This window comes from Scyliorhinus torazame, chromosome 3 (assembly GCF_047496885.1).
Source record: "Scyliorhinus torazame isolate Kashiwa2021f chromosome 3, sScyTor2.1, whole genome shotgun sequence".
Classification (NCBI taxonomy): domain Eukaryota; kingdom Metazoa; phylum Chordata; class Chondrichthyes; order Carcharhiniformes; family Scyliorhinidae; genus Scyliorhinus; species Scyliorhinus torazame.
Window position 1 is genome coordinate 25148259 of NC_092709.1, and position 23048 is coordinate 25171306.

Consider the following 23048-nt stretch of genomic DNA (forward strand, 5'->3'; position numbering starts at 1 on the left):
GGAGGTCAGACCGCGCAATGAGATTGGCAGAGGCACCAGTGTCCAGGCGGAATCATATTTGGAACCGGTTGACCGTAAGGGTGGCACACCACTCATCGTCTGGATCGATGCTGTATACCGATAGAGGCTGGATTCTTTGCTTCGAGGACACCCTGTTTTTTGTAACGATACCGACTCGAAAAGGCGCCTTCGGGTCCTCGGTGTCAATGTTGGGTAGTAGGTCCACATCGGACTCGGTGACCGTGGGTTGAATGGCCCGGACATTCCTGCGAGGCTGGCTGAAGCAATAGGAGTTGGCAGGCTGAGCTGCTCTGCATAAAGCAGCATAGTGGCTAAGTTTGCCACATCTCAGGCATTGTCGGCATTTGGCAGGGCATTGCCGCTTTAAATGGGCGGAGCCACAGTTGCCGCACGTCGTAGCGTCAGTACGTTCGCTATGCCACCGCGCATGCGCGGTGCGATCGTACGTAGTGCATTACGTTCATCGACGTCTCCGTCCCCTCGTTCGGTGCGCACAAGCGCGGGAGCCTGCGCAAAGCCCGCAAAATGGCCGCTCTCATCCAGGCTGAGGCCCTGGGGTTGCTCGATTGCTCGGACTCGTTCCGCCTCGTGGGGACCTTGCCGCGCCGTTTCAGCCGCTTGGATGTGGGAATACCGACTAGTGGCGTTTTCGTGTAGCACGCAGGTCTCGATGGCGGTCGCTAGGGTGAGCTGCTTTACCTTGAGGAGCTGCTGGCGTAGGGGGTCCGACTGAACACCAAAAGTGATCTGGTCGCGTATCATGGAGTCGGAGGTGGGCCCGTAGCTACAGGACTGCGCAAGGATGCGGAGGTGGGTGAGAAAGGACTGGAAAGGTTCATCCTTACCCTGCAAACGCTGTTGGAATACATAGCGCTCGAAACTTTCATTCACCTCTATGCTGCAGAGAGTGTCAAACTTGAGGAGGACCCGTCTTGAACTTTGTTTTATCTTCATCATCCGCAAAGGTGAGAGAATTGAAAATGTGGATGGCATGTTTCCCGGCCGTGGATAGGAAGAGAGCGATCTTCCTGGTGTCCGAGGCATCCTCCCGGTCTGTGGTTTCAAGGTAGAGCTGGAAGCGTTGTTTGAATATCTTCCAGTTGGCCCCTAGTTTACCGGTGATGCGGAGCGGTGGCGGCGGGCGGACGCTGTCCATTTTGCAGGATGACAGTATGCTGGTGGAAGGCAGATCACTTGCAGGTAGGTCTAAGAAGTTCTAATATGCCTCAGCTCCTGGTATCATGATGTGTTGGGTGCTCTGGATCCGTGGAACACATACAGGCCACCAACACTTAAAATAGTGCAACACTATTTTATTAAGTCAGAAACTGTTGAACATACTTTCACTGTGGGTTAACACGATATTAGATTGAACTAAAGACCTATGCCTGTCCTAACCAGTCTATGCACTCAGCACATGGTGAGGATCTGTGCTGTAAGCTGTAAGCTCTGTCCTACTAGGAAGCTGCAGCTCGAATGAGCGGGAACTCTGATGCCCACTGTCTTTATGGTGCGTGTGCTCTAACTGGTGATTGGCTGCGGTGTTGTGTATGTTGATTGGTCCCGCTGTGTGTCCATCAGTGTGTGTGTATCTGCACCATGATATACTGGTGTATATTATGACAAGAGCCACCTAGGGAAGACCAGGAGATGCAGGAATTTCTAGATGGGTTGGAGTACCCGAGGTTAGGGGAGGGGGACAGGGCTACATTAGAAGGAGCAATAGTGGAGCAGGAGATAAAGGTGCGGTCGGGGACGGTGGCAGGGCCAGATGGGTTTCCAGTGGAATATTATAAAAAATTCAAGGATAAGCTGGCACCCCTGATGGTGGGGATGTTTGAAGAGGCGATAGGGAAGTGGGTGTTGCCACAAACTTTGGGGCAAGCATCGATTTCCCTGTTGTTAAAAAAAGATAAGGATTCAACGGAGTGTGGGTCAGATAGGCCCATATCACTTCTGAATGTGGACGCAAAAGTATTGGCGAAGGTACTGGCGGGTAGGCTGGAGGAGTGCCTCCCGAAGGTGATAGGTGAAGATCAGACGGGGTTTGTGAAAGGGAGGCAGCTCTTTTCAAACGTTAGAAGGGTACTGAATGCCATTATGGCACCGGCGAGGGGAAGGAAACAGAGGTGGTTGGGGCATTGGACGCTGAGAAGGCATTTGACCAGGTAGAATGGGGGGACTTGATGGTAGTTCTGGAGCAGTTTGGGATTGGACCAAGATTTGCGAACTGGGTAAAGCTACTATATAAGGAGCCGAGGGCGAGTGTCCGCACAAACAACATCAGCTCGAGATACTTTTCTCTCCACCGTGGGGCTAGACAGGGGTGTCCTATGTCCCCCCTGCTGTTTGCACTCGAGATTGAGCCGTTGGCCATCGCATTAAGAAGTTTGGGGGTATGGAAAGGAATAGTGCGAGGGGGGATAGAGCATAGGGTGTCCTTATATGCCGATGACTTGCTGTTATACGTGTCGGAACAGATTGTATCGATAGGGGGAATATTGGAGCTTCTTCGAGTGTTTGGTTCTTTCTTGGGGTACAAATTAAATTTGAACAAGAGTGAGTGTTTTGTGGTGTCTCGGCCGGGGGTGGAGCAGGGGTGGGGGGGCTGCCATTCCGTAGGCAGGGACTCACTTTAGATACCTGGGGGTGCAGGTTGCTCAGGAGTGGATGGGGCTCCGCAGGTACAACATTTCTAGTTTGGTGAGGAGAGTGAAAGCTGATATGTCACTGGCAGGTCGGGTTCAGGCGGTTAAAATGAACGTGTTGCCGCGGTTTCTGTTTATTTTTCAATGCTGCCGATTGTCCTGCCAAAGGCTTTTTTCAGAGAGATTGAGGGAAGGATTATATCATTCATATGGGGAAGGAAGGTTGCCAGAGTTAGAAAGGTGCTACTGAGGGGAAGGCAGGCAGGGGGTTTGGGTCTTCCAAACCTGATGTCTTACTACTGGGCGGCGAAGGTTCAGACTTGGAGATAGCGTCAACATGTTTATTAAACTATTAACAATTCTCCTACTTGGATTCGACGCTACGGTTAATCCTGCTATAGCTACTCAAGACTGACGAACCTGTCTGCTACAATATGTGGTGGGAGTGATGTTCAATCAACCCTGTGTCTGTACTTACTGAGAGTCTCCACTGGAAAGAGACTGAGCATGTGTGATGTGTCCTTTTATATGGGTTGGTGTAATGCCCCCCTGTGGTAGTGTCACCTGTGTGTATCGTGACTGCCCATTGGTCGTGTCCTATCTTACTGACCTATTGGTTGACTGTCTGTGATTCATGTCTCTGGTGCTCCCTCTAGTGTCTAGCTAGGTGTAGTGTATGTACATTAGCCCTTTGTGTACTTACAGTGATGTATATCACCACAGGTCAGAGGGGTTGATTCCCAGTGGGTCAGAGTGGAGGAGAGTTTGTGCAGGTAATTGCAGTTGAAGTGCAGATCGGCCATGATCTAACTGAATGTCGGAACTGCCTCAAGAGCCGAGTAATCTCCTCCAGTTCTTTGTGTTTCTACGAATATGCGAAAGGAGTTGGTTATTCAGTGACCAATCGCCATTGGGCAGCAGAAGGTAGGCCAAAGAACACCTGCTTTGCATCCTGCAACGCAATGTATCACCAGCTGTCTTTGGCAGGAACTTTTCTAACACTGACTACTGTGTCAGTCTATTTTAGGAACAGGTGACGCCACCTGTATTATTACTAAGGGACAGAGAGTATATAAATGTCAAATCAAATTCATATTCTACATAGCTTCCAGTGTGTATTACCACCTCTTGTTTTCCATTCAAAGGGAACACTGGCAACTGCAACGAATGTCCCTTAACCTTGACCCAACAGGAAGTCCACAACGTTAACAAATTTCAGCAAATTCAGAGCTACAATTTCCTCCATTTGCTCACGAGTGAGCATAAAGTGGGAGAATAGCGTCAAAAATAACCAGTGAATACCCAGCAGGTATGGTTTAGATATCAAAGTGAAGTACCGGTGGAGCGACATGTTCCTAATCTTCAAACAACCAGGAGTTCATAGAGACTACATGTCCAAGTGCCCACGTGCTAGTGTAATCCACAGGGCTACTGTGTTATCTAGTTACTGAGTGCTCGCCAAAGCCTGGGCTAAGAGGAGCTTGTTTGAGGCAGTGATATCAGGGGAGCTCTCTCACTTTGGGCATGAGGGACAGGAGGGGAGTGTTTTTCAAACGAGCTGATGACAGGCAAAACACTTGGAAAATGTACACACAAAGACCCAAGGCTACGTGAGGTTACTTTGAGAGCAGCACGGATGGAGGCTGAGGAGCTTTCCACACAGGGAAAGGGAAGAGCGAAGGAGGAGAGAGGAGGGAGAGAGAGAGAGGAGAGAGAGAGAGAGAATGCAAAGCATGCACAACACCATCCATAGATCACCTCCACAAGTTCAATCGCCTCCCCCACAATATTTCCACCTCACGACTTATTTAACACTGATAAGTCAACAGCCAGTGGTCACAAATTCTCAAATACATATATGTAATTTGAATGTTTATTCAGTTAGAGAGAGCCAGGAGTCAATTTAAAACAGGATAAACCGAACCAGTTCCATCAAACAAAAATCTCTGCTTACAAGCTGTAAGGGAGAGAGTTATCGGTGCTTGAAAAGGCATCAGCATGTCGACAGTCACAATGCATTTCTACTGCTCTTATCTTTCTCAGGCTGCATTTGGCAGAAAGAATGAAGGGAGCTTTCTTCCTTCCAAGGAATTTCAATACACCAAAAATACAAGTCTAATTTTAAAAAAAAATATTGCAATTTATTGCTTTTCTTCCCCCACCTGACAATTTTGACCTTCAATTCAGAGTCAGCACATACCTTCCAATGATACACAAATCCCATTACACATTAAACAAGCGTTCAATAATCTTGAACAAATACCAACATCATTCTCGACTGTTAACAATAAAAAAACAAGCATATCACACTCACTTGTGTCCTGTAGATTTAAACACCGCACATCTTTTAGAAATTCATCAGTCTCAGACCTGTCCTTTGACCATCACTAGCTGCCTGCGGTGTAGCAAAGGGCAGCAGTCCGTTGCACTAGCCTCTCTTCACTGACCTTATCCCTCCCTGTTAATCATAGATCAGGAACTACCAGCAAAGTAGAACTGAAGAACTACCTCCATGCTGCAAAAGACTGCAATCCGTTCCAGTTCCCACTTTCGCAACCACCTCGGCCTCCGGCCGAAACAAGGGAAGCCACCTCTGTCTTCTCGCACAGAGCTAGCCACTCAGCCAGAAATAGCATTTCCTACTTCTGGGCTAGAGCTGCTGTTGTGATGCAGGGTTTATTCAAATATTAATGCTGCTTTTTAAAATGACACAGCTCGCTCCCTGCATTACCACACTCTCCAATCAGCTGGAAAGTCACATGCCAGACAGCACAGTGTATTCTCACAGGCCTGCAGACCGTGTGTAACTCCGGGTGCACCTCATTCCAATGCACAGCACATGAACTATCTATCTTGCCCTTCTACATTAATATTGCACAAGTGCAAGTAGAATTTAAATGCAGCAGGGATTGAAGAATGAGGCTTGCATGTTCAGGACGGTACCTGAATAAAATGACAGGGCTGGAATCATACTGGAAGCATGCAGAAATACAAAGATGAAATGTCAATAGGACAAATGTAATACTCAGCATACTGGGACACAAACAGGTGAATAAAACTAACATGCAACACATTCAACGTTTAATAGCTATAGACAATCTGGCAACATAGGGCGGCACGGTGCAGGGTGGCACGGTGGCACAGTGGTTAGCACTGCTGCCTCACAGCATCAGGGACGCAAATTCAATTACAGTCTTTGGTGACTGTGCAGTTTGCATGTTCCCCCCGTGTCTGCGTGGGTTTCCCCCGGGTGCTCAGGTTTCCTCCCACAGTCCAAAAATGTGCAGATTAAGTGGGGTTCCGGGGATAGGGCGCGGGAGTGGGCCTAGGTAGGGTACTCTTTCAGAGGGTCGTTGCAGACCCGATGGGCCGAATGGCCTCCTTCTGCACAGTAGGGATTCTATGGATTCTTGCACTACCGATTCCACCAAGGCGAGCAATTGATCACTGGGGACGAGAGTAAGAGGGCGAATAATTCTGATAGCCTTTAACCTGCCTGACAGTACCAGTACATGTTTCTTCAAATTAAAGCAAAAGTGAATAAGTTGGGCGGCATGTGGCGCAGTGGATAGCACTGGGACTGCGGCGCTGAGGACCCGGGTCACTGGCCGTGTGGAGTTTGCACATTCTCCCCATGTCTGCGTGGGTTTCACCCCCACAACCCAAAAGATGGGCAGTTAGGTGGATTGGCCACACTAAATTGTCCCTTAATTGGAAAAGACAAAAAAATAATTGGGTACTCTAAATTTATATTTTTAAAAAGTGAATAAGTTCAGCAGAACTGATCACGCCCTCTGTCTAGTTAGCTTCTGTACAGGGATTGGAATTCATTACAGCAAAGCAAGGAGAAAATCAAAACGACCATGTTCTATAAAATATGGAATGGATGTGGTAGTCGGTATTAGGGGTATTACGGTACCCTGGATAATGCTGTAAGACCATTGGTGTGGGAGGTACCTGAGCCTGCTATATCATTGGTGGAGCCTGCCTGCTGGTTCCGCCCAGTAAGGCGGAGTATAAAAGCCTGTCTCTCCCCAGCAGCTGCATTCTGTACCTGCGCTGCTGGGGGAAACATCTAGTGCAATAAAGTCTTCAATTGTCTCCAATCTCGCTTCTGGAGTTATTGATCGAGCATCAATCTATTGGACTAGATTTTAAAGAATGGACCTCCGAATCAAGCCGGAGTGTCTGCAACTCAGCCCCCACGCGGCAAACTCAGCAGCAACCTTCAAGCACTGGCTGGCGTGCTTCAATGGGTACCTCAGGACAGCCACAACTACACCCACGGAGGACCAGAAGATGCAAGTTCTTCACTCGAGGTTGAGCTCAGAGATCTACACCCTCATCGAGGATACGGACGATTTCAAGGCTGCAATGACCCTGCTGAAAGGACACTATAGTCGCCCTGTAAACCAGGTCTTTACCCGACATTTGCGAGCAACGCGGCGACAAATCCCCGGGGAATTGCTGGAGGAGTTCTACCGTGCGCTCCTGGTGTTAGGTAGGGACTGTGACTGCCCTCAAGTTTCAGCTAGCGACCACACAGAACCTTTGATCCGGGACGCATTCATTGCAGGTATGCTGTCCTCCCAAATCCGCCAGCGGTTGCTGAAGACACACTAGGACTCAAACGAGGCACGGGCCCTTGCCAGCTCCCTGGATGTGGCCTCCTGAAACACCCGCGCTTACGTCCCCGACTGCACCGCAGCCCCTTGGGCAGCGTGGAACCCCCCCCCGCGGCCAACTCCGATGCATCCCCCATCCCCCCACAAGCTTGTGCTGCGAGACTGCCAGGCAACCCCGGGGGGGGCCCCGCTGCTATTTTTGCGGGCAAACCAAGCACCCCCGGCAGCGCTGCCCGGCCCACTCATCCAACTGCAAAGGGGGCGGCAAAAGGGCCATTTCGTGGCAGTATGCCAGGCCCGGGCGGTCGCTGTGGTCTCCGGGGGCGAACCGGGATCGCCACCCCAACTCTCTCCATGAGCCACGTGTGGCCAGCGTCGCCGCCATCTTCCTTCTCCAGAGCCACGTGCGGCCTCCGGGCGCCGCCATCTTGTTCCCCGGGGGCCATGTGCAATGGATGGGCGCCGCCATCTTGTACACCCCCAGCCATGTGCGACACATGGGCGGCGCCATCTTGTACGCCGCCATCTTGGCTGGAGTCTCAGGACCCCGATTCGGATGACAACACACTGCCCGAGGAAAACATCCAATGTTTGCCACGACTTGCCTGGGTGACCTTGGACCAGTCTCAGCCCCGAACACTCTCTACTGCGACGACAACCGTGCTCATCAACGGCATAAAACATCCTGCCTGATCGACTCTGGGAGCACAGAGAACTTCATACACCCCAATACGGTACGGCGCTGTTCTCTTCCCATCCACCTAGTTACCCAGAAAATCTCCCTGGCCTCCGGGTCTCACTCTGTAGATATCAAAGGTTCTGCGTGGCGAACCACACGGTCCAGCGAAGGGAATTAAAACATTTCCAGCTCTACGGCTCTGTGCTGCCACACTCCGAGGGTTAAATTTCTAATGTAACCTCCAGAGCTTAACTTTTAAATTCGGCAGCCTCGTGACCCTCAAGGTTAATCCGCCTTCCCTGCTTGCGAACCTCACCCCGGATTGCAAACCCGTCGCCACCAGGAGCAGACGGTACAGTGCCCAGGACCGGACCTTCATTAGGTCGGGAGTCCAGGGGTTACTGAAGGAAGATATTACTGAGGCTAGCAACAGTCCCTGGAGAGCTCAAGTAGTGGTTGTAAAGACTGGGGAGAAGCATAGGATGGTCATCGATTAGTCAGACCATCAACAGGTATACGCAGCTCGACGCGTACCCTCTCCCCCGCATATCTGATTTGGTCATCCAGGTTGCTCAATACAAGGTCTTTTCCACGGTGGATCTCAAATCCGCCTACCACCAGCTCCCCATCCGCCCTAGCGACCGCAAATATACTGCATTCGAAGCAGATGGGCAGCTCTACCACTTCCTAAGGGTTCCCTTCGGTGTCACAAATGGAGTCCCTGTCTTCCAATGAGAGATGGACCGAATGGTTGACCGGTACGGTTTGCACTACGTTTCCGTACCGCGATAACGTCACCATCTGCGGCCACGACCAGCAGGACCACGACACCAACCTCCAGAAATTCCTCCATACCGCAAAGATACTTAATCTAACATATAACAAGGACAAATGCGTGTTCAGCACCGACCGACTAGCCATCCTCGGCTACGTAGTGCATGATAGAGTTCTAGGCCCAGATCCCGAACGCATGCGCCCCCTCATGGAGTTTCCCCTCCCCCACTGCTCCAAGGCCCTGAAAAGCTACCTAGGATTTTTTTCGTATTATGCCCAGTGCGTTCCCAGCTACGCGGACAAGGCCGGCCCACTAATCCAATCCACCAGTTTTTCCCCTGTTGGCAGAGGCTCGCCAGGCCTTCAGCCGCATCAAAGAGGACATTGCAAAGGCCACGATGCACGCAATCAATGAATCCCTCCCCTTCCAAGTCGAGAGCGACGCGTCAGACGTAGCTCTGGCGACCACCCTCAACCAAGCGGGCAGACCCATGGCCTTCTTCTCACGCACCCTCTATGCTTCAGAAATCCACCATTCCTCCGTTGAAAAGGAGGCCCAGGCCATAGTAGAAGCTGCGTGGCACTGAAGGCATTACCTGGCCGGCAGGAGATTCACTTTCCTCCCTGACCAACGGTCGGTTGCTTTCATGTTCGATAATGCACAGCGGGGCAAGATAAGGAACGGTAAGATCTTATGATGGAGGATTGAACTCTCCACCTACAACTATGAAATCTTGTATCGTCCCGGGAAGCTAAACGAGCCTCCTGATGCCCTATCCCGCGGCACATGTGCCAACGTACAAGTAGACCGCCTCCGGGCCCTCCATGAGGATCTCTGCCACCCGGGGGTGACTCGATTCTTCCATTTCATTAAGACCCGCAACCTGCCCTACTCCATCGAGGAGGTCAGGACCGCCACCAGGAACTGCCAAATCTGCGCGGAGTGCAAGCCGCACTTCTACAGGCCAGAGAAAGCGCACCTGATAAAGGCTTCTCGTCCCGTTGAACGCCTCAGTATGGACTTCAAAGGGCCCCTCCCCTCCACCGACCGCAACACGTACTTACTGAACGTGATTGTTGAGTACTCCCGGTTCCCGTTCGCCATCCCCTGCCCCGTCATGACCGCCTCCACCATCATAAAAGCCCTCCACAGTATCGTCACGCTGTTTGGTTTCCCCGCCTACATACACAGCGATAGGGGGTCCTCCTTCATGAGCGACGAACTGCATCAATTCCTGCTCAGCAAGGGCATTGCCTCGAGCAGGACGACCAGTTACAACCCCGGGGAAACGGGCAGGCGGAGAGGGAAAACGGAACGGTCTGGAAGACCGTCCTACTGGCCCTATGGTCTAGGAATCTCCCAGTCTCCCGCTGGCAGGAGGTCCTCCCGGATGCTCTCCACTCTATCCGTACTCTGCTGTGTACCACGACCAACCAAACACCTCACGAACGTCTCCTCGTCTTCCCTAGGAAGTCCTCCTCTGGGACCTCGCTCCCAACCTAGCTGGCAGCTCCTGGACCCATCCTGCTCCCCAAACACATGCGGGCGCACAAGTCGGACCCATTGGTCGAGAGGGTCCACCTCCTTCACACTAACCCTCAATACGCCTACGTGGCATACCCCGACAGGATACGGTCTCCCTTCGGGACCTGGCACCCGCTGGATCCCCACCCACACCACCGACCCCACCCTCCCTCCCACCGGCGCACCGCACACTCGCCCCCTTCTCAGGCGGATCGGTCCTTCCACCGGTCCCGTCAAGGGGTGATGAAGAAGCCGAAGCCACGGATGCCCGAGCAGGCGCCTGCATCACCGCCGAAGCTACAACGATCGCAGAGGACGACCAGGGCCCCCGATCGACTAATTGCTTCATTATGACTGTAAATAAATACTGTAAATAGTTGTGACATATAACGAGGCAAAACACTGTGCTAATGTATACCGGGTACCACCATAACCTCAACCACTGTATAACGCGAGACCACCACCCCCGCCGGACTCGTTTTTTAAACAGGGGGTGAATGTGGTAGTCGTTATTAGAGGTATTACGGTACACTGGATAATGATGTAAGACCATTGATGTGGGAGGTACCTGAGACAGCAAAATCATTGGTGAAGCCTGCCTGCTGGTTCCGCCCAGTAAGGCGGAGTATAAGAGCCTGTGTCTCCCCAGCAGCTGCATTCTGTACCTGCGCTGCTGGGGAAACATCTAGTACAATAAAGCCTTCAATTGTCTCCAATCTCGCTTCTGGAGTTATTGATCGAGCATCAATGGACTGGTACCAAGTGCCCTTCGGCAAAAAAAAAACTACGGAGACTACTTGTTTCCAAGACTGTGGGTGGAACTTTCCCTGAATTGCAGTGCCGGTAATGGTAAACGTGAATATCTTTTTACCGGCAGCTGTAAGAGCAGGCTTTTGCACTCAATCATCCACTTCCCACCTCATTTAGTACACAGCCACAGAAAACATGCCGTATCGCAGGCAGGTGACCTCTGAATCGCCACAGTGCCGTTGCCTCGCCGTTTCTAGTGCCACATCTAAACTGCAGTCAAGCACACAGTTCACAATGTCTGCAACCTGGGACTGCGCCAGTGAAAACACCACCTTGAAAGGATCACTGGAATGCCTTTTAGAGGTCCGCTGTGACATCCTCTAGCCTCACTCCGGCCGCAGTCGGTCCAGCAATCTCACCACTCTGGCTTGGGAGGAAGTAACAGTGGTGGTCACAAAGAGGTCGGCCAGCCAGTGGAAAAGGAGGATGAATGATCTCCTCTGTGCCGTCAGGGAAAGTGTATCACCTCATCACAGCCAGATATCAGGACATCACTACTCATTCTCTCACACGCACCCTCACATCCCTATCTTGCCTCATCTCCTCTGGAGATGGCCTCCTCAGCCCTCACCATCTTGAAGCCACTTTCACGGGTCAACACAAACCCCCACACACCCCCTTCCCCAATACAGCACTCCCCATGTCTCGTCTTCCCTCGAGGGAGGCCCACTTCTCTCCTTTCCCCAAGCAAGCCCTTTCCCTGCAGCCATTGAAAAGCCACCCCCACCTTACCGCTGGTCAGGTAAGCGGAGACTTGCTCGTGAGCCCCCCCCCACTCAGAACTGATGTGGTGCATACTGCCCAAAGCAAGGCAAGCAAACTAACCTGTCCTGAGCGAAGTTACCCATCGGCAGATAGTGTATCGTTGTGTACCATGTCAGCATGATCTGATGATCCAGCATGGGGAGGGGGCGAGGAACGATTTCAGTGAGCAGGACATAAAAGGAGATTTTAATGGAATGAAATGAGCTTCCAGACGTGCGGCAGTGGAAACATGGCCCGCCATTCACGAGTGAAGTGGCCGATCACAAACTGCTTTTACGATGAGATGAAATCGTTTTTTGCAATATTACAATATTTTACACGCCCGCCCCCTATGACACCTGTCGCAAATGGGAGCGGAAAATCCCAGTTTGTGTATCAACAAACTTTCTTCCCAAGGCCAATCTCACAATGGAACAAGCTGCCAAAGAAAATAGTCACAGCGCCATCACTGGAAATCTTCAAGACCCATCTTTGGATTATTTCCATTAAAAAGTTTTCATTATCAGGGCTACCATCCCAGCAGCTCCTGTCTGCTTTAACTAGTGTTAATCACAAAGAATATTAGTCAGTGATACCAACACAACTAACGCAGAAGTCAGACACTGCAATAAGGACCCAGGACAGGTGTACCACCATGTTAGAAAGATGGTTTTCAAAGTGCCTGCAATAGAACTCACTTTAGAATCATAGCATTTACAGTGCAGAGGAGGCCATTCGGCCCACTGAGTCTGTGCCGGCCCTTGGAAAGAGCACCCCACTTAAGCCCACAGACCTCCACCCTATCCCCTTAACCTAGTAACCCCACCTAACATTTTTAGACACTAAAGGCCAGTCTACCTAACCTGCACATCTTTGAACTGTGGGAGGAAACCGGAGCACCCGGAGGAAACCCACGCAGACACGAGAATGTGCAGACTCCGTACAGACCCAAGCTGGGACTCAGACCCAGGTCCTTGGCGCTGTAAAGCAACAGAGCTCACCGCTGTGCTATCGTGCCACTTTTTTTGGGGTTTTTGTTTTTTTATACATTTAGAGTACCCAAATATTTTTTTTCGAATTCAGCGTCCACACACATTGCTCTCAAGGGCACATCAGCGGCACCCATCATTTGGAAACATTTTAATTTCAGAGCGAAACCCACGTGGCATCAATCGTGCGAGTGGAGACCCACGGGGAAATTGGGGTATTTTTTGATGGTAAGTGGTGTGGCACACACTCCCTCACCAATCCCACTTCAACCAGTTTCAAAACCAGGTTCATTTCAGTTCCTTATCGATTGGTTTCCTCTCTTCACTCTGCACTGCATGGCTCCTGGCACATCATAGAGGGAAGATCATTATCTTGCTTTTAATAGCTTACGATCAAAGGAGAAAAGAAGAAAAAAAGGCATCCTCTAATCACAGATCAAAATGACAGATAGCTGTACAAGGACAAGTGTCCCAATGACCTTTGTTTGCACTGGTTTCCAAATGCTGCAATCCAAGGTAACAAATGCGGCACTGATCGATAGTCACCCAGGCTTCTGCCAACTCCAGACATTACGGGGGCGCTTGCACTGGAGAAGATCAGAGTGCAGTGTAAAATGCACACACATATTGAATTAATTCTACAGAGAGCTTGTTAAATGCATTCAGAACAGTGCAGGATCAATACAAAAAGCAGAGAGGGCAGGAAAAAAAGAATGCCTGCTCTGAAAGCACCGTAATTACATTTCCTCCACATCTACTTTCGTCCAGTGTGCAGCTCAATCACATGGAAGTCCATTTGTTGGCACGGGGCCTTTATGCTGCAGTGACATTCTAGTGCTCAGTCCAAGGGTGGCTCAGGTTCCAGCAGCTTCACGGTGTTATAAATGCATCTTCACTCTTGCAGCGGATGGCGCGGAGTGCCATTTCGCCAGGGGTGCGCTAACATTGCAGTGTGGCAATACAGCACCGGCAACGCTGCACTGGAGGAGTTGCTGCTGCCCGTGCTGGGTTGCCAGGTTTCCCAGCCACGGGAGCCTGAGGTGCCGGCCCACTGTCTCAGGGCAGCGCCGCGCTGTTTTGCACATTGCTCGCCGGTGTGGGCAGCTCAGAAACCTGGCGGTTACAAATTGAAGTCCGTGGCAATTTGTACACGTGCACGCCCGCAGAGAACACTTTGTTCGCATTTGCTGCCAGTGTTAATGGAACTTGCTCTGCAACGCCACCAGCATAATCCAGAGCACTGGGAGTCAGGGACGTTTAACAACCACTGCAGACAGGTCATAGTTCAGCACTACGTTTGGCTATAGTTGTGAAAGGCATTTAAGTCCCACATTATTAACAAGCTCTTCAGCTTCCAGCAAGAGGAGCTTCTAAGAGTCATCACCGCTTCTGAAACCGGTATCTTTGGATCCTATTAACATTGAAAGCTTTTCCAGCACTTATTCCAGTGGCTGTAGTCCAAGAAACTTTGGCTCAAAACACTCAGGCCCTGAAATTCAGTGATTGTATCAGCGCCCCATCATAATTCTAGCCGCAGGCAACCAATGGGAACCCCTCAGCATTTTGCCAGTTATACAGTACTTGACCTCTATCCACACATTACAAGGAGGGAACAACAAGGGATGGAAGCAGATGTGAGCAGTCCTTCATTTGCGAGTACCCTGCTCCTCAGGTTCAGCTGGGCCCACTGACACAGTCTCCATATGCTTGTGCCAGAGATGCTCCTGAAGTGTCTCACGGTAAGGAGGTGACCCTGTAAACTCTGACAGGGTCAGTTGGATTCGGAGGGTAAGAATTGCAACCCGTAGATTGTCAGGTTGTCAAACCCCAGTGTTTGAACCAAATGACATCTTCAATCATCTTTGTTTTAGTCACCCATCAACTTTTTCTTAATACAAGACATAGGAGCAGGAGTAGGCCACCAGTTACTCCAGCCTTCACATTCAATAAGGCTCCTCTTCTAACTCAACTCCACTTTCCTTCCTCCTTCCCCCCCCCCCCCCTCCCATCCCCCATATCCCTTGATTCACCGAGCGTCCCTGAATCATTTTCCATACTTTGTAAAATCCAAGATGTACTAACCTTATGCCCTTTTAAAACCCTTTTCCCAACTACATAATTTGCATTTCCACAGGCTTGACCTACTCCCAACTGAGTCAAAAGGGGAACATAATGAATGCTCTGTTTCGTTCTGCAATTCCTGTATGTCTTCAAAAATTGCCATGTATTCAATTACCAATGTATTATTGTAGTTTCATCTTGGTTTAGTTGGTAGAGTTCCTGCTTTTGTGTCAAACAAATTGTGGTTCAAGCTCTTCACCAGAACACCTACACATAGTCAAATCGAGTACTAAGTAAGATGGCACAGTAAAAGTCACCATAGTCCCAGATGATCACAGGTTGCTTTCCACTTCGAGGGGGAGGGCTGACTGGTGGTGATTTAACCTGAGGATCACCACACCTCAGGCGAGGGGCAAGGTTGAGAAGACATGAATAACTTCATGAATAACTTCAGCCAGTACAGGAATTGAACCCACACTGCTGGCCTTGTTCTGCATCACAAACCAGCTGTCCAGCCAACTGAGCTAAACCTTGAGCCTTGACTTGTTCTCTGTGGCAATCTTACCTTGAAAATAACCATAACCATCAGATTTAGCCTGAACAATGGTGAGAATATGGTACATAGCATCTTTCTCCAGTGCAAAATGCTATGACTACTGGACAACAGTCGGTAATTGTTTCAATTGCTCGGAAGCATGCTCTGCTAATGGAACTTCACCTTTTTATTGTAGATGGAAAAGATTAATATTTTGTCCATAGCTTATTTTTGTCTTTACTGTGGTCTTCAGTTTGGAAAAGCTATCTTTCAGCACTCTTCTAAAGGCATGAGTTAGTCTTTCTTTGGAAAGCAGCCTGCCTTCTGGGAGCAAGCTCACCTGAGTGAATAAATAATGGGGACAATGCAGTTTGATTTGCTTATATTTTAATTGTAAAGCTGCTTAGTGTCAATGTCCCATTAGAGTCCTTCCTTAATTACTCTTTGAGTCCAGCTGACTATTCATTGGTCCTGACAGATGGTTAGCTCATTACCTTATTGAATTGTTTGGATATTTGCACAGTGAAACTCATCAAGACAGATTGCCAAGAATGCTTTAACACCCAAAGAAAATCTTGAGCAATAGCACTGCCAATTATTAGCGGTTTCTATTTTCCTTTCTGGCAATGGGACAATGACAAATAACACAGATAGACATATAGAAATATATGCACGCATACATAAAGAGCACAAGCACGTACATACAGTCAAACACACACACACCCTACAGACTTCTTATTAAATCTAGAGGATGTAGTGGAGGCATTGCTGATTTCCTTATTTAAGAAAGGATTCAAAGAATTAAAAGCAGCCCAGAGAAGGTTCACCCTGGGATGGGGGGGGGGGTTATCTGATGAGGAAAGATTGGACAGATTGAACCTTTACCATTGGAGTTGAGAAGAATTAGAGATGATCTTATTGAAACATATTGGCCGGCATTCTCTGAAATCCCGGCCATGTGTTGATGCCGGCGTAAACACCAGAGCCTCGACTGGCCCAGCAACGCACCGCTGTTCAGGGGGCTAGCACGGCGCCGGAGAGCTGCGCGCTGCTCCGGCATCGAAAGGCGGCCCTGCACGGCTGGCGCGGACTGCCATATCACAAACCAGCCGTCCAGCCAACTGAGCTGACCAACCCCAGAGGCTGGTGGAGACAGGGTCATTGAATATTTTTTAAGGCGTAGATAGATTCTTGAATAACAAGGGAATAAAAGGTATGAATGGCAGAGCAGGATCGAGGGGCCAAATGACCCACTCCTGCTCCTAATTCTGAATTCTCCCTCCGTGTACCCGAACAGGCGCCGGAATGTGGCAACTCGGGGCTTTTCACAGTAACTTCATTGCAGTGTTGCAGTGTTAATGTAAGCCTACTTGTGACAATGAAGATTATTATTATAATTTGTTGTGTTCATATGATGGAATTTCTCTTGTGCTCTTATGTGTTGCTGATGCACAGTCCGGGTCTCACTGCCGTACAGGAGTGTGATGGTGACAACTGCTCCCCCCCTCCATCCCTCGGCGGGTACAGTGAGGAATTTAAATCTTCATTCAGTTCAGTGGGACGGTAATATCTTACTTGGGGGGGGGGGGGGGGGAGTCTAGGACCTTTGTTGACTTGTGGAGATTTGATTTGATTTACTTTTGTCACATGTATTAGTATACAGTGAAAAGTATTGTTTCTTGCATACCGTACATAGGGAAGGAAGGAGAGACTACAGAATGTAATGTTAAAGTCATAGCTAGGGTGTAGTGAAAAGATCAACATAATATGAGGTAGGTCCATTCAAAAATCCGATGGCTGTAGGGGAGAAGCTGTTCTTGAGTCGGTTGGTACGTGACCTCAAACTTTTGTATCTTTTTCCTGACTTAAGAAGGTGGAAGAGAGTCTGTCTGTCCGGGGTGCGTGGGGTCCTTAATTATGCTGGCTGCCTTTCCGAGGCAGCGGGAATTATAGACAGAGTCAATGGATGGGAGCCTGGCTTGCATGATGGACTGGACTGCACGACCTTTTGTGGTTTCCTGCGGTCTTGGGCAGAGGGAGACCTTTGTTGTCAAACACTCTTTGCCACAGCTTGCAGAAGGCTGAGCTGTTACATCTGATCCAGTATTGGATCTCATCTTCCATGTTGGTCTTTGAGGGAGCGGCAAGAGAAGTGCTCAACATTTTCCACAGTCTCCTTCAATATATCCGGGAGGTGGGATGACTGACCATGTGCGGGTTGAAAAATGAATTTAGTTTTGGAAACATTCATGGACAGGCCGAGTCTCTTGTATGCAGAACTGAAGAGATCAAGAGTGTTTTGTAAATCTGGTACAGAGTTGATAATGATACTGCAATCCTCCGTAAACTGTAGACCATGTGTAACTCTGGTGATCAATTTATGCTTGACATGAAGGCAACTGAGGTTAAAGAGGTTTCCATCTAAATGGTGTTTAATACTGACACCAGAGGGAGGTTCATCTTTGATGAGGTGAATAGCCACTCTCAGGTCGATTGTAAATAGAATGGGGGCTATCACACGGCCTTGCTTGACCTCAATCCAGATTTCGAAGGCTTCTGTTTCAGATCTCCTACACAAAACAGCTACAAGGCATATCATCATGAAGCAATTGCTGGACCGTGTCGACCTTTGTTTGGACATTCAAACCCTTGGTGCAGAATCCAGAGAGCCTTGCGATTGTGTCCAGTGCTTTGGTAGTCAGCTTGATGAATACAATGAAGAATTCTAGAAACCCTACAGTGCAGAAGGAGGCCATTCGGCCCATCGACTCTGCACTGACCATCAAAAACCACCCTACCTTGGCCCAATCCCCCCCTCCCGACTCCTGCAACCGCACTCTATGGGGCAATTTAGCATGGCTAATCCACCTAACCTGCACACCTTTGGACTGTGGGAGGAAAGCAGAGCACCCGGATGAAACCCATGCAGGCACAGGGGGAATGTACAAACTGCACAATGATAGTCACCTGAGCTCGGAATCGAACCCAGGTCCCTGGCGCTTTGAGGCAACAGTGCTAACCACAGTGTCACCCTGCCGCCCATGGACACTTGATGCAAGTCCCTGAGGTGTCCCCAATTTACAGGTTTCACTTGTGTAATTGTTGAAGCCTTTTTCAGAACAGGGGAGAATTATGGCGCAGTGGTATTGTCACTGGACTAGTAAACTAGAGACCCAGAGTAAAGCTCTGAAGGCCCAAGTTCAAATCCCGCCACTGCAGATGGTGAAATTTGAATTCAATAAAAATCTGGAATTAAAAAAAAGTCTAATGATGAAACCATTGTCCATTGTCTTAAAAAGCCATCTGGTTCACTGATGTCCTTTAGGGAAGGAAATCTGTTGTCCTTCCTGGTGTGGCCTATGTGTGACTCCAGACCCAAAGCAATGTTGACTCTTAACTACCCCCTCAAGGGCAATTAGGGAGGGGCAAAAACTGCTGGCCCAGCCTGCGATACCCATGTCCCATAAACACATTTTTAAAAAAAATTATGAACCAATTTTAGAGTATGTCTTTGATGTTGATAGGGGAATGAGAAGTACTGACTTCAGATATATTAACACAAGAGTTCCTGGTGTTGGCCGAGACATGTTTCTTGGTTTTCTCTGACATCAAGGCCAAGTTGGAGTCCTGGAGGGAATAATAACTTTTAAAAGGCAAAGTGGATAAATCCTCGAAGGGAAAAGTTGCAAAGGCAAAGGGGAAAGAGGGGCTAGCATTTTCAGAGTGGCACAGGAGTGGCCTCTATCTGGTGCTGCATTATCCTATGATTCTACGATGAGCTCTCCCTGAATCATACTTGTCCGAAAAGAAAGGTTTCAATTGACAGAGTGGTTTAATCCTTCATGAACTGGCTGCAGAATGTATGTTTTGGATTGATGCCAATTCCTTACTTTTACACCTTGCTGCCAATGTGCTAGCTATTTGTGAATAAATCTGTTGGTGACAATAATCTCAGCCACAGCTGATATTTTGAGTCTTCTAGGATGGTGCGAGACCCTAGCGCTACCTGTTGTCTGGTAATAATAAAAGGGTTCATTGTTCACTCAGTGCACCCCATCCCAATTTGTCTCACACGCATGATGTGTCCTAATTTCTACAACGTTATGGTTCATTGATTGGAGGGGGAGGGAATCGTGTTTATATTGGACACAAGAACACTGTCTAAAACCAGGACAATGTCGGCAAAAAATTCAAAGATGTTTTATTGAGGCGCTCTCTCCTTTGCTTTCAGACGACCCATAGAAATTAGCCTTTGACTGTGAAACACCGTGTGAAAGCTTCATTAAAAAAAGAGAAGCACATTCTCTTTAAGGAGCACCTCATCGCGTCTTGAGGACATCCAAATATATTTCAGAGCTAAGAAATTATTTGTGAGGTGCAGGTACTGTTCTGTCGGAAAATGTGACAGCAAATTGTATATAATTCCACAAACAGCAAACAAGATGGGCGTGCAGCTAGCTAATCTGATTTCTTTTGTGGTTTTGCCAGAGGAGAATGATGCTATTTACTCGCAATTACCAGAGCCAGGTATAGGTTCAATTTTCTCCCAACGTCACACCCAAAAGGCATTAATTCCTGCTGAGTGACTGTTCTACAGGTACAAGCTGTTCAGGAGAAGCATGATCAAGCAGCCCATTCTTCGTGTGAGCTCATGATCAAGCAGCCCATTCTTCGTGTGAGCTTAGGCAGTGACATTTGACAAGCCGTTCAAAACCTGACACTAACATCCATCCACATGTCCGCATTGGACAGTGATCAGGGGCATCGATCTGGGTACTACTTCCCGTCACCAGCCTGCTAAGTGGAGCTAGTTGTAGTGCTTTCCAGTGTTGCGTAGGAGATCAATTAACTCAGAACCGATCAGCTATTAAACCTGGGACCCCCCCATATATCTAGGATCATACATTTTCACAATTAAGGAGCCATTTGATGTAAACTACAGGATAATGTATATTTTTTTCAATTATGGGGCAATTTAGCGTGGCCAATCCGCCTACCCTGCACATCTTTTAGGTTGTGGGGTGAGACCCACGCAGACATGGGGAGAATGTGCAAACTCCACATGGACAGTGACCCGGGGCCAGGATCGAAACCAGAGTCCTCGGCACCATGAGACAGCAGTGCTAACAACTGCGCCACCGTGCCGCCCTGTTGCAGGATAATGTAAATAGTATTTGCTGGAGTCAGGGACTTGGGAGGAGATGTAGTGTGAAGGGGTAATGTTAAATATGCAAATATATAAGCTAAATCATCGCTGCCATAAGATCATAGAAAAACAGAGCATGAGATATAGCTCTACGTAGAGCTTTGTTCTGAGTCTGTATTGCATACTGTTAGTATAATGTTCAACGAAAGGTTGAGTTTATCAACAACCTTGCCTCCAGCCGTACTTGTTCAAGTGATCATAAACAACCCCACCTAAGATCAACAATGCTGATAACAGACGGTGGCAGCAGAATACACGATGAAAGAAGCAACCAGTGAAGAGCCTGGTCATTGTAAGAGCAGCAGGAAAGATGATTGAAGGACAAGAACAGCCTGGGAAAATCTTCAACAGAACTCCAGAAAAGGCTATGGTAAATAGGAAGCCATAGAGAAAATCCTACCTTGACCAGAGTGCTTTGACCACGTAGAAGGCCCGGATCAAGCTGAGAAGTGGCAAAACTGGTGCAGTTTACCAGCTGTAGAATAGTTTCGGGACCAGCAGAGAAGACTAGCAAGTAACAGGTCAGCATCTTACTCTACCCCATGGGCATTAGTGCAGACAACGTTATGGTCAGACAGTGTATAAATGAAGAGACAGAGACATATGAAGTTACCAAAGCATTTGATAACTATTATTGTCTTCAAAGAAACAAAATATTGAGAGAGCAAAATTCAATAGGCGGATTCAAAGACCAGGAGAGACCGTATATTCCTTCATTGACAATTTCTTTCGATTAGCTGAGAATTGCAAATATGAAAGATGAGTTAATTTGGGATCACATTGTTGTAGGCGTCTTAAAAGAGACTATCTCAGACTTTCTGCAGTTGAGGGATAATTTAACCTCACCGAAGGCTGCGCAGATCGCAAGGCAGGCAGAAGTCAGAAAACAAAATCAAATTTTTATTCGAGGCAAGAAAGACATCTTGCGGGGAAAAGCAACTGATGCAGTCCATTTTTTAGTATGTAGAACTGGCAACACAACCAATCCCAAGCAGGGAAAAAGTGAAGAGGCTGGTGTAGCTGCCATTATTCAATGTTCTCATTGTAGCGGGAAAAGGCTGCATCCGCCAACAATGCGGAGTGCCATTTAAAATCGGTATGCCTGAGCAAAAAACTCTGAACACTAAAATTAACGAAGCAACAGCTAAGATCATGTGTCATCCAAGAAGTTAAGAAAGAAAAAGATAACAAAGAATCATTTTGGGGAGAAATTACATGATCAGGTGAGAACTATTAGAGCGAAGATATTATGGTCAACAGACATAAAACAAACTTCAAATTAGACACTGGAGCAGAGGTTTCAATTCTTTCAGGCACAACATCAGTTAAAGCCAGACTTCCTCGAGCCATTGACCAGACGACTCCATTCTCCAGGAGATATTCAACTGAAGGTCAAGTGTCAGTTGACTACCAAACTCCAGTACAGATTTTGCAGCAATAGCAAGTATAGGAACTGGAAAAACTGTGCAAGGCAAACAACAAACAAGAGCAGATGCATTCCTGTTGAGAAGCCTGAACTGGAGACATAGCTTTGAGTGAGGATGTAGAGCCATGTACTCTTGACTACAAAATTCCTCACAGCAACAACACAGAAACTGAATGAAATCCGACAAGCACACAAAGCAGATGAAATGTGCTAATATTAGAGAATACTGCAAAAATAGATGGCCAGAATGTGTTCCAAACAATCTAATCATGAAACAATACTCCAAGCAACAAGATATCTCAGTGGCGTGGATGGGTTGTTGATTCATGATGAGAAATTGGTCAGACAAAGAGTCCTCAGACTTGTGACCCTTCAGAGAATAGACAGGGACATGGAGGCATTACAAAGTGTCGTGCTCGAGTGGAAAACACAATCTGATGGAAATTATTTTGAGCTGCATCATCAAGAGCAAAAAGAACCGCTGATGGTATCCTCATTTCCATCCAGAACTTGGGAATGTCTCCGAATGGAATTTTCCATGCTCAAGGGAAAGACATTCCTCATAACTGTTGACTATTACTCCAGGATTGGAGTTAACTGTCTTCATGGAGCAATCTCAGAAGATGTCATCAATTCAGCAAAATAAATGTTTGTGACATGCGGTATTCCAGATCTTTCCGTTTCAGACAGTGGTCCACAGTCTGTGAATAGATGGTTCAAGAAATTTGCCAAAGACTGGATTTCTCCACACAAAGAGTTCGGAATCCACAAGCAAACAGTGAAGTCAAAAGAGGAGCAAGAATGGCAAAAGCTTTGTTGAAAAGAATAACAGTGTCAACTTCGGACTGTTCCACAGCGCTTCAGAATGGTTTAGCTCTGTCATATCCTCCAATGGAAGATGCAAATGGTCTCAACTTCCTGTTCTTCCACATGTGCTCATGTCACGTCTAAAAATAGAGAGAGTGAGGGAGAAGAAGGATGAGTAACGTGCAAATCAGGCCAAAA

The 23048-nt window shown here is 48.3% G+C and overlaps 1 protein-coding gene across 8 annotated transcripts in view; it reads right to left on the reverse strand.

The window, feature by feature from the left end:
- Positions 1-23048, reverse strand: part of LOC140408348 (PH and SEC7 domain-containing protein 1-like) — a 613055-nt gene that overhangs the window by 294620 nt on the left and 295387 nt on the right. Inside the window, exon 1 of one of the 8 annotated variants that reach the window (XM_072495430.1) lies at positions 5178-5317. The exons of 6 other annotated variants lie outside the window; for them this stretch is intronic. The gene's annotated coding sequence lies outside the window, so the exon portion shown is untranslated. Of the gene's footprint in view, positions 1-4983; positions 5126-5177; positions 5318-23048 lie in introns of those variants that run through there. One more of the 8 variants, XM_072495431.1, reaches the window with a different exon arrangement.